Source organism: Alligator sinensis, unplaced genomic scaffold (assembly GCF_000455745.1).
Source record: "Alligator sinensis unplaced genomic scaffold, ASM45574v1 scaffold531_1, whole genome shotgun sequence".
NCBI lineage: Eukaryota > Metazoa > Chordata > Crocodylia > Alligatoridae > Alligator > Alligator sinensis.
Window position 1 is genome coordinate 1,453,744 of NW_005842173.1, and position 11,886 is coordinate 1,465,629.

An 11,886-nucleotide genomic window follows, 5' to 3' on the forward strand; every position below is an offset into this window, starting at 1 on the left:
CCAAGCGTAACATCTACAAGGACACAGCCTTGCCCTTGTGCTGGAATATGCTAAGCAGTTCATAGTATGCTTCCCCGTCCTGGGATGGCCATCCAAAAATGTCCTGTAGGGTCTGAAGGCACTGTTGTGTGGTGATACCAGGATTCTGGAGCTTAGCAGTCCAGATGACTCCAAAGGCAGGCTCCCTTTGTACGTCAAGAAGACGCCACCGCTTCTCTTCATCTGGTATCTGCCATGAAATCAGAGTTTCCTTTATGTGGGCAGTCCAGGACTCAAACCCTTCCTCTCCCGCAGGGACTGGGAGATTTCCTGAGAAGTTCCTCAGTCTTTTATACGCAGCTCGGTCATTTGAAGAATTTACCACTTCCCTGATGACCTGCTGCAAAACCACAGTCTAGTCAGAGGTAACAGCAGGGGAGGCTGTTGCCCTTCCTTACTCAGAGGATCCTTCCCCATCCACTTCCCCAGATTGTTGAACACTAGCAGGATCTGACATGATTCCCTCTCTGGCTTTCTATAGAGACACACACAGCACCTTACAATATCAAATTACCTGCTAACAAATCCCGGGGGAGCCCCCAAAATGTAGCCCAGGTAACTTGGGTATATACTGCCCTCCTCCAATTGAAGGGGATTGTTAGCTGGCAGGTGTGCTGTGGGGGAACTGCAGACCGCTCAGTTTCCCTCCGTCCCTATAGCAGCAGGCCAGGACAGTCAGGGGACTTAACTATAGACACAATTATTTACATTAACTTATCACAGGGGAAAGGAACATGGATATAAACATATGTACAATGTATATATGGTATCTAAACCAGTAACATAAACAATACCCTCTGGGTAAATGACATTAAACCTTATACCAGTGCTCCAGATACAGGTAAGTCATCCAGTAAGTATCTGGTCTGAAACAGATAAACCTCAAAGATAAACAATCCCAAGGGGACACCCCAATGCCCTTGGTCTTTTCCCAAGCCCTACAAAGAAGCTGGCAACTTTAGGGGGGCCCTCTCAGTGGGCTCCTTTTAGGAGCCCTTAACTAACTGGGGGGGACTCCCCTCCCCTGTGGGAATCCTCTTTTGCCTGCAACTCACGGCTCCCAGGCCTGGAGGGTAGTCCTCATGCTCTGCACCAGGCTGCTCTCTTATGTGCAGTAGGCTTCGTGGGGGGTCGCTGTCCCCTGGAACAGGGCTCTGCTATGCAGGGCTTCTGGGGCCTCTGGCTTGGCCCTGTCAGCTGGCTCAGTAGCCTGATCACTGTCTGGCTCCCTGGACTCAAACTTTTGCTATGGGTCGGAGGCCTGGGCTGCCTCATAAAGGCACTCTTCCCTCTCATCGTCCCAGCCATCCTTCTTGTTAGAACAACATACCATGGTTGAAGAAGCCAAGTCCCTGCTGGCAACACCACCTGATAGCAGCATTTGATAGCAGCCTTTAACTACCAGAAGGGTGGTTCCAAAGAGGATGGAGCTGAACTGTTCCCAGCGGTGACAGGTGACAGAACAAGGAGCGTGTGGCAAGGGAAGTTTAGGTTAGGTATTAGGAAAAAGTTATCACTAGGAGGGTGGTGAAGCACTGGAACAGGTTACTAGAGGGGTGGTAGATTCTCCATCCTTGGAAGCTTAAAACCAGGCTCTATCTCCATCACACCATGTAACAAGTGGGCCTTCCCAGGGCCGGTCAGACATTGACCTGCCCACCTGTTTCTGGACTAACCTCCCACCTCTCTTCTGCCACGCCTTGTTGGAAAATGATTAAGTTATTACACCAGTGGGAGGCTGCCCGGTTTTCCCACCATGATGCCAGGGGACGCTACCTGTGTCTCTGTTCCTCCCCTACACCACAGCCCAAGCCTTGCAGGTGTTCCCTCCAGCTAGCTAGCACTGGGAACCAAGCTCAAGAGTCTCACTGGGACTCTCACTCCCCACCGGAGCTCCTGGTCCCAGCACCCTCACACTGGGTTTACTCTGTACACACACACAGCAACATATACTGGGCCCCTGGCCCACACACTGGGTCCAAGCCTGCACATACATTCTCGGGGCTCCAACCCCTTCCTGACTCTCAGGTAGTCCTGTCCCCAAGCCATCCCTGGGCAATCCCCTTATCCTTGGCCCCGGGAGCTTCCTTAATAGCTCCGCAAGACTCAGGGCCCCACCCCCCTGGAGCTTCATGTTGGCTACTTTATGCAGCCTCAGACCTCCACCACAAAGTCTGGGCACTGCCACGGGTCCCTCCACCAAACTTGGCCCTGCCTCAGTGCTCCGTGGTAAGCCTGGGCCTCCCTTGCTCGATCTCACCCACCAGGGATGTGGGAGCTGGGGTATTAAGGCACCCTGACCCACCTTTCACCAGGGTGGTAACTAGCCCTTTATTTCCTGGGGGATCCCATGCCACTCAGAGCCCCACCAGGCCACCCACTCACAGCAGGGTGCAGTTTTAGGTCATGCCCAGGACCAAGAGCCTCCTAGCCATCTCCATCAGCTCTTGCCCTTACCTCCTGGTTGTTCATGCTGCAGCTCAGCCAGGTGATGTTTCTGCCTGGCCTTGCAGCAGCAAACTGCAGCCTTTATATACTCAGTTCTCATAATGACTGATGCCATCAGGCACCTGGCAACTGCCTGACTGTCCTTAAAGTGGCAAGCACCAACAGTGTCCTGCCACACACTGGGAAAAGGAAGGGCTCTCTCTGCCCATGTTCACAGAGTGCTGCTAAATTCAGATACATTACGGAAGGGGCCTTGAGTCAAAGGGTGAAGTTACAAGTTACACCTAGATCATACCAAGGGCACTTACAATGTGAGTGTCTACATGTTAAAGCTCATTAACTCATGCTAAGTTCCCTGTGAGCATCTCAAAGTAACATCACTTCAGGCAAGCGTTAACTCTGGGCTGTGCTACCCAGCTTGCGTATGGGTAACTTCAGTCTGCTCCATGGAGATACTCCATGGAATAAATTTGCAGTCCTCCAGTATCCTAGGATGCGCTGTTCCTAGCCCTTTCTTCTTCCCCACACACACCCTAGAGCAAGGATAGAACCCAGGGACACATCCAGGCATGCATTGGTCATGCAGTATGTGACACTGCAAACACAGTCTGGAGTTATCTGCGCTACTCCATTTTTTTTCCGTGATTTTTTATTTTGGACTTTGGATATCCAGGGATCAACCCCCCCTCCCCACCCCCAACAAAAAAATATCCCACAAACCACCACCCCCCAAAGCAGTGCACGCATGGGCAACATGTGCTGCTAAAAAGCAGAGCCAGGCCATTTGGAGCCACACTGTGGCTGGCGGCCTCCACCTGGCAGGATTGCCATGGCTGCAGCTCCAGGAGGCCCCCAGGACACCAGGTAAGGCTGCTGGGACCAGCACAGTGCTGGCCCCAACCTCCCCTACACCACCCAGGGCAACTTGCTGTGTGCCAAAGCGTGCGTGTCATGGGCATTCCCCAGGGACAAGAACTGGTGGTGCAAGGTGTGCCACCGCTACTTGTCCCTGGGGAACCAAACATCCATGCATGTCTGGATGTGACCCAGGTGTCCTAGCTCCTAGCCATGTACCTGCTTACCAGCCCTCTAGTTGCAAGTCAGAGCTGTGCAGGCAAGCAACATCATTGACCTTTAACATGCAAATATTCACAGCACATTTTATATTTAATACTGCTTAACATTCCACAATTTTAGTATGGTGTCAGTGGGTGTGTATACACATTCATTAATGTGCCATAGTTACTGAACATTAAGTTTAGTACTTGGTTAACCGAGTACTAAACACATAGTAACTTGTGGTACTCTGCAGTAGCGCCGGGGCATGGGTTTTTAGTGATGCTTACTGTGCAGTAGCTTAATACTACTGCACAGCAGCATATTAGCATGGGTTTTGCCTGACACTAATGTGCAGGGCTATTAGGCTATTGTTCAGTTAGTGTCTCATGCAGACATGCCTAGTGTAGCATATAACTTCCCCACTGCAGTAGATTCTCCCCACCAATCCACCCCTCTTCATTCCATAAGGCTTGCTGGATTCTCCCCAGGGCTTCTTTTCTCATATTCACCTTGTTCGAACCTCACGTGAGATCTGATGCCAGAGCTGCAGAACAGCATATACTAGCAGGCTGCACAATAACACAGAGGAGGAGAATTATTTGCCATCTGTCTGTGCATTCATTTGAGGTGAACACATTGGCAAGCTCCCTCTTTGGAGACTACCCACCAGAACAACGTGACAACACAAACACTCTCACAGAGCGTGACCTCCAGCCAGATGCAAGAGGCAATCATCCCTATGGCTTTCAAACTTGTTCCATGTCTTAGCTTTGTTAGGGTCCAACTGGCACCTCATCAGGGGCCAAACATCCACCAGGCAAGTGCCTCTTCTCAATGCAGTCAGCTGAGGCTTGGCCTTAGGAAGGGGCACCAGGTTTTGGCTTTTTGTTAATTACTGTTTCTTTTTGTTAATTAACAATTCATAAAAAATGAGTAGAATAAATCTGATGCAATTACTGAAAAAAATCATAAGCCAGGCATTAGACACTGTTAATTACTGTTGGGCTAAGGAAAAAAAATGAACCAGATAGGGAGATAAGAAAAAAAAAAGTTAACACCTGAAGCACATAGTGCTACTGATATTGGTGCCAAAACTCCCCTTTGACACTAATGGAGCAGGCCTGATAAAACAAGGCAAAGTTTCAGATGAGCAGTTTGATGAACATGCATTTATTCCTTCATCACTGGAAATACAGGAATAAACATCAGGAGCAAAGTCACAGAGTCCTAGACAATAAGGGTTGGCAGGGACCTCAGGAGGTCACATCTAGTCCAACCCTCTGCTCACAGCAGGACCAGCCTCAACTACATCATCCCAGCCAAGGATTTGTCTAGCTGGGTCTTTAAAACCTCCAAGGATGGAGACTCCACCACCTCTCTGGGTAGATGTGGGTCCTAGGCTCATTACGTCAGTGGGAATTTTGCTTCAGTTGAGGTCAGGATTTCATCCAGAGTTGGAAACATCTTCTGTTTGTGGAACTACAGCTTTAAGTCCCAGCAAGGTGAACGCAGCCCAGCACCCTTCTAAGGTAAATCAATCACATTTCCTGAAGTTTACTTTTAGATGAGACCTTTCATTTATCAGGTTGTACATCAATCATCACTGGGTGTCTTTGGCAAGACAACTGGGTAAGTTCTTTCAGGTAAATCAATTATTCACTTGGAAATGCAGATTCAGCAACGCCTAACAGTTACATTTTGATTTTTTTTTTTTTATAATGGAATTGCTTTGACATTTTCTTTTAAAATTTGTTTTTCCTTTTAAATTTTGACCCAAGTTTAAAGAAGCAAAGGAACTGAAATAAAGCAAAATATTTCCTCTTGGCTCAAACAAAATATCTTACATTTTAAAAAGAAAGTCAGAGAAAAAACCCTTTAAACAAAAGCAAAACAAACAACACCAAAGTATTTGCAGCTATTTTGCCTGGGGGTTGGCAGGACAGAGAAAAAAATCATTTGAGATTTATTTTTGTTTGTTTTTTTTGGCCACTGAACTGACCATCCCCCCCGTATTTAAAGAGCTGTAGCCAAACACCGTCTTATGTGTAAATGATCTGTCCAGCACTGGGAAGATAAAAGGGTGATGAAATCTAAGATATTACCAAGGATGAAAGCATCTGAAGTGCCATGGAACTTGCAGAATGTTCTCATGCATTTCTAGACCTGAGTAAATAGGTGCAAGAAATAATTGATCTGATCAGTTTAGCTCTGGGAATAGCCCTCATCAGTGCTCAGCTTTCTTGAATGTTTTGTTATTTGGATTCAATCAAATTGCAGGTAGGGGTCATTTTTTATTTTATTTTGTTTACAGGCTTCCCTCGATTTATGCGGTACATGCGTTCCCGGAGAACAACACATAAATTGAATTCACATAAAGTGAACCCACTTTACAATGCAACAAATAGGGATAGTTTCCCATGGCGGTGAGGGAGGGAGGGAGGGAGTGAGGCTGGGACTAGGGAAGGAGCAGGGGGAGGGGTGTTGCTCCCAGGGCTGCACAGGGCAGCGAAGCTGAGGAAACAGACTGGCACTCACCCCAACCCTGGCTGCAGTAGCCTCAGGGGCAGCTAATGCCAACTGTCTGCAGCCACTAGGCTGCACTGTGCTCTTCTTGTCCCCCCATGCCTGGGCTCCACTTGCCTGCACTCACCTCTGCTCCTGGGCTGCACCGTGCCCTGGTGCAGGCAGTTGGTGTCGACTGTTCCCAGGGCCGCTCCAGCACGGGCCGGGGTGAATGCGGATAAGTGGACCCCTGGGTAGTGCAGGGCTCTGAACTCACCGCAGCCCCAGCTGCAGCGGCCCCAGGAGCAGCCAGCACCAGCTGCCTGTAGCTGCTGGGCTGCACCATGCCCCGAGCCCCCCAGGGCTCTGCCTGTCCCCACTCACCCCAGCTCCTTACCTGCTCAGGTGAGGGGGTGGGGGCATCTATGTTGATCACATAAGAGTGAATTTGCCTTGCATATAATGAATTATGGATCTAAATATGCTCATCACATAAGAGTGAATTCACATATAAAGAACCTGCATAAATCAAGGGAAACCTGTATTTACTCTGTGGTAGGACTGCATCCATATCGTTGTGAGTTTTCAATTCATAGTAACAACCCAAGTTGGGTTTAGTTGTGACTGTTCAAGATGAGTAGCTTAATTAGGGGTAGGTGTGAGGGTCACTAGCTCCAGGCCCCAATTTTGAGGGGGTACAAGAATGGTGGCAGCCGCGGCTGCTGTCCTGGATGCAGAAACCGCTTTAGTCAGATATTGGAGGTTTTCTTTCTGCAATAGGAAGGCAAACACTTGTGCCAATGGATGTAAAATTCAGCTTCCTTGATTACTTTTAATTGTGAATTTAAATTTTTATCTATCAAAATTGGAAAAAAAATCTGGATGCTCAATTACCTTCCAAAATTTCAGAAAATATGTACTGAATTTCACCACCTTATCCTGGGGCTGCCTTTGCTCGTTTTCTGAAGGGGACAAATACTGCTGGCTGGCTGAGAAAGTATGGCATGAGAAAACAAGCGGCACTGAGGGATCTAGACTTCAGTGACATTCAGGCTCAGACCCACAACACCCCAGAGTGAAATTAGAAATGACAAAGAATGGGCACAAGCACCTGAATCATTCTCAGCCCCAAACTTTGAGGCAATTAGAGGTCATCTTAATTTCCATTGAAGTCAAAAAGCTTTTGCAAGCACTCACTGGCTTACATAATTAGGCCCTGCAAACTATCTACCACTATTTGTCTCCCTTAGAATAAGGTCTGCCTATGCTCTTAATTAACCTCCTGCAAACCTGTCCTATAGAGATTAGATAATGCTGGCACCAAATAAGATGCTAGCAAAGCCTACACTGCATCACTGGGTACACTCATCTTTTAATACAAAAAAATGCATGCATATTGCTCAGGATGGGGAAAGTCGTATCAGTGGGAACAGATGTAACGTTACGGCAATACCGTTAGCTTTATCAGCCTGTGGATAGATTCACAGACTAACGAACCAAGGGGCCTTACATACAAGACAACACCTAGGAAGTGGACTCTCCAGAAAACAGAAAATTCATAGAAAAAGGAGCTTCAGAAGAAAGAAAAAGCATTTTTTTGGTGCCAAGATGGTAATGTAATTGCAGCACCTGGACTGTTGCAAAAGAGACACCATTCGGAGAGAGAATTTAACCGCTGACCGCAATAGTTGGTAGTCACTTGGGCACTAATTCAACACACACTTGTGCATGTGTTTCACTTTACACTCATGAATTGTTCTACCAATTTAGATCCATTCAGAGAAGCAAAGGGAGGTACGTGCTTGAGTGACTGCAAGATTGGAGCCTTTATATTTATATATATGGAAGTTGTAGAAACTTCATCACTGGAAATGTTCAAAAAGAAGTGGTATAAACGTTGGTCAGGAATGGTCTAGGAGTAGCTGTGGGTATTTTCCATGCTTCTGGGCTGTGATGGTCCAGGAATTATGCAAGGGACAAAGATTTCCATGGATGATATATTTTATTGGAACAACTGCCTAGCTGGGATACAGTTTGACAAGCTTTTGAATGCAAGATATTCTTCAGGTCAGATGAGAAAACACTATTTTTGCTGTCCAGGCTTTTCTCGTCAGACCTGAAGAATATCTTGCATTTAAAAGCTTGTCTAGCTCTATCCCAGTTATGCAATTGGTCCAATAAAAGATATTACCCAAAGAAATCCTTGCTTTTCACTGGTGTCCAAAGGAGACACAAAATCAGCTTCCCAGCTGTAGCAGTCAGTGCCAACTCTCGTGGAAAAATCATGAGGGTCCCAATATTCAAGTCAGATTTACTCTGACTCATGATCTCCTGATAGAGAGTTCAAATCTCGGGATTTTTTTTCTCCTGGCACATGTAGAGAGTGCCAAACTGGTAAATCTGTGGAGGGAAAGGGGCGGAGGTGAGGAGAGAAAAGGAACAGATGGGAGCGGGGGGTGGTGGCAGATCAAGGCCCCCATGGTGAGGGAAGGAGTGGGGCAGGAGCTGGGGTGAATGGGGGCCTGTGGCTGGGGGGCGTGGGGGGTATGTGCCCCTCAGATTTCTACATAGGGCAGAGGTGGGCTGCCCAATGTAGGCTAGAGGTTGGAGGGGGTTTGTCCAATGCGCCCTGCTGCCGTTGCCCTGGGAACCACACACACACACACACACACACACACACTTAAAAAATAGCATCTCATGATTTACATTCCAAATCTCGTGATTTTTAAGAGTTTGTCTCATGATTTTTGACACAGAGGGCTTGGCAATACTGAGCAGTCCACATTACACATAATTATAGTACCTTGCTGTTAGGGGCAAAAGATCCAGAAAAGCTCATGAGCATGGAGCAGAAGACTACCCTGGGGATGAACCTTTTTTATCATTTGAAATTTATCATTTGAACCATTTTTTATCATGTAAAATCAACCATTTTTTAGGCTCAGAGCATGCCTTGGAAAATGCTAGCTCTGAGTGTTCCCTAATTTTCTAGACTATAGAAAAATAATAGAGCAGTTCTTCCGTTGCAAAGATCGCAGAAAGATCACAATAGATCAGAATATTGTTTTACACTATGGTTTCCTATGTAATTTCTCTGGGTTTTTTCTTATGAATTATGTCTGCACACTGATTATAACACACCACTCTGCAGCACCTTTAAAAGGATCTCATAGCACTCCAGTGAAAATCACTGGATTAGAGATGTGGACACACAGGCACCACGCTAGTGTAGTTATTCCTCTCTTTCTGAGAGGTCAATTTATGCCAAAGTGGTATGACTAACAAGTTTGGTGTGTCCACTGTGCTTTTACCCCAGAGGATAGGGGTCACATGTTTATATACTATCTTGGGAATCAGTCCATGATAGGAAAGATCTGAAAGCTCCTAAATCAGTGTGTTGTTAGAGGCTGCTGAAAGAGCTCGCGTCTGTACACCTTTGGCATATCTTTCCATTTTCTCTTAATGTAAAACAAAACAAGCAAAAACAAAAGTTAAGTCTTAGTGGGCACATCTACATGTGCCCCTACAGCACTGTTATGACTACAACGTCATTTAGTACTTCCTTTTGGAAGTATTAAATGACGGTGGAGTAACAGTTTCTACTTCACCATGCGCACAGCGCACGGTTATTTTATTTTCTATATCGCCATAGCGACGCGCTACATTGAGGAGTGTATCACTATGGCAATGTAGCTGCAGTGTCATGGTTTTTTGCCCGTGGATGCTACGGTGCGATAGCGTGTTGCTACAGCAATGTGGCATCACATGTAGACGCACCCCCGGAGAAAGTATGTGCAAATATACTCTGTAACAAGCTACAGTAATTCGAGGAATAAAATGGTTCCTCCCAGCATGCACATGCAAAAGACTAACCAACCCCATCACCTACTACTTCCTTATAGAGAATGAAGGCTCAAAAATTCATTAACCAGGTAGTCATGGTCTTACTGAGAGGCTATGAGGATGTCTCCATAGCTTGGGCCTTAATTCAAATAGGCTGAGGTTAATTAGAGGATAAGGAAGAGGCTGGAGAAGCAGATACAGTGGGGCAGAACACTGATCTATTCTACTTTGAGTTTCAACTGACACAGGATTTCCATCACCTTTCAAGCAGGCTCTTCCTTCAGCTGGAAGATGCACTGCATTCAGTCTAGACAGCCCTTGTTTCAGTTATTAATGATTGCCCTGTGGCAAAATCCAAAGGTCTCGGTTCCAGTATGATCCTTCTTGATTTATCAGCTGCTTTTGTCACTTTGGATCATTTGCCCTTCCTTCATCTCCTTGGCACAGATAGACGACCCTTCTGTCTATACCTTCAAACAGTTTCCTACCTACTTACATGGCAGAGAAGTGTTCTAGGGTTTAGGGTATATTAGGATACAAACCTTCTGACTCACATCCTCCTATGATGCTCTTTGTCTCTCTGTAAGTGAGTCACTCTAGATCATTTCAATCTAGAGTAGATCAAGATTCCTAAAAGCTAAAAGGAGGAATTTAGGTGCTTAAATCCAACACAGCATTTCACAGAAGCCCCATTTAGGGAGCCAAGACTTCCTAGACACTAAGTTTCCACCAGTAAACCTACTCTGGTGCCTAAAGTTCAGCTTTGAGGTATGACCAGAGGCACCACCCTTAGTGCAGCCAACCATTTAGGTGCCTATTTCCTGACTAAGAGCATTTGGGATTCACAGTCTAGATATCCCTGCACCTAAGTCCTGGAGGGATACAATTTGACAGGTGTGTTTATAAGCAAGCTGGCCATTGGCTTGGCAGCATTTAATTAAGGAGTCCATGTCTATGCTCTCTAAAAAAACAATATAACAGCTAGATTACTTGCCTGGGAAGTGGAAGACTTGGGTTCTAGGCCTTCCTCAGCCCAAGAGGACTAATTTCATGTTGCCCACTTCCCAGAAGAGTGCCCTAATTACCAGGCTAGGCACTAGGGCTGTGCGAAGCTTCAGTCCCTGGTTTGATCCGGTGGAGATTTGGCCTGGTTCGGTGGCCAAATCTCCAAATCTGAATTGAATCAGAGGACCCTTTAATCTCTCTGAATCAAATTGGAGCCCTCCAAATCAATTTGGAAAGATTCGGTGATTTAGACAGACACAGCTTTAAATGGTTTTTCTACATACCTCTAGGTAGCAGGCAGCTCATGAATGCCGCGATGCTGGGGCACATGGAGCATCCAACAGGAGTGCGGGGGGCTCCCCAGCATGCTTGGCAGCAGACCTGGAAGTGGATCAGAAGCACTTTTGGTCCACTTCTGGATCCACTGGGGAGCGTGCAGGGCCCGCCCCCGCCCCAGCTTGGCAAAATGTGCCTCCTGGACCTGGGGGGCACCCAGGGTCCCCCCATAGCTGTTCTCTGAACTAGAGGGGGGAACCAGGTGGGGCCCCCAGCATGCTCCCTAGCAGACCAAAAATACTTCTGGTCCACTTCTGAGTTCGTCACCGAGCACACTAGGGGACCTCCTGCGCTCCCGTGGGACGCTGCATTGCAGCATTCACAAGCCACAATGATACCTTGAGGTATGTAGAAAAAACATTTAAAACTGTGTCTATGGCTGAATCGCTGATTCTCTGAATCAGCATCGAATCTTCAGATTTGGATTTGGCCGAATCAAATCAGGGACAGTGATCCGAATCAACGAATCGGATCACTGTCCCCAATTTGGGCCAAATCCAAATCGAATACAGCCCACTTTGCACACCTCTACTAGGCACGTTCCATCCCTCTTTATTGAAGCACACCCGCTGTGTAGAAAAGAACATGAGATCTGTGAAACGGAAGAAAAACAAGCAAGAGGGAATGTGACTATGGTCCAGGAATACGTTTAGT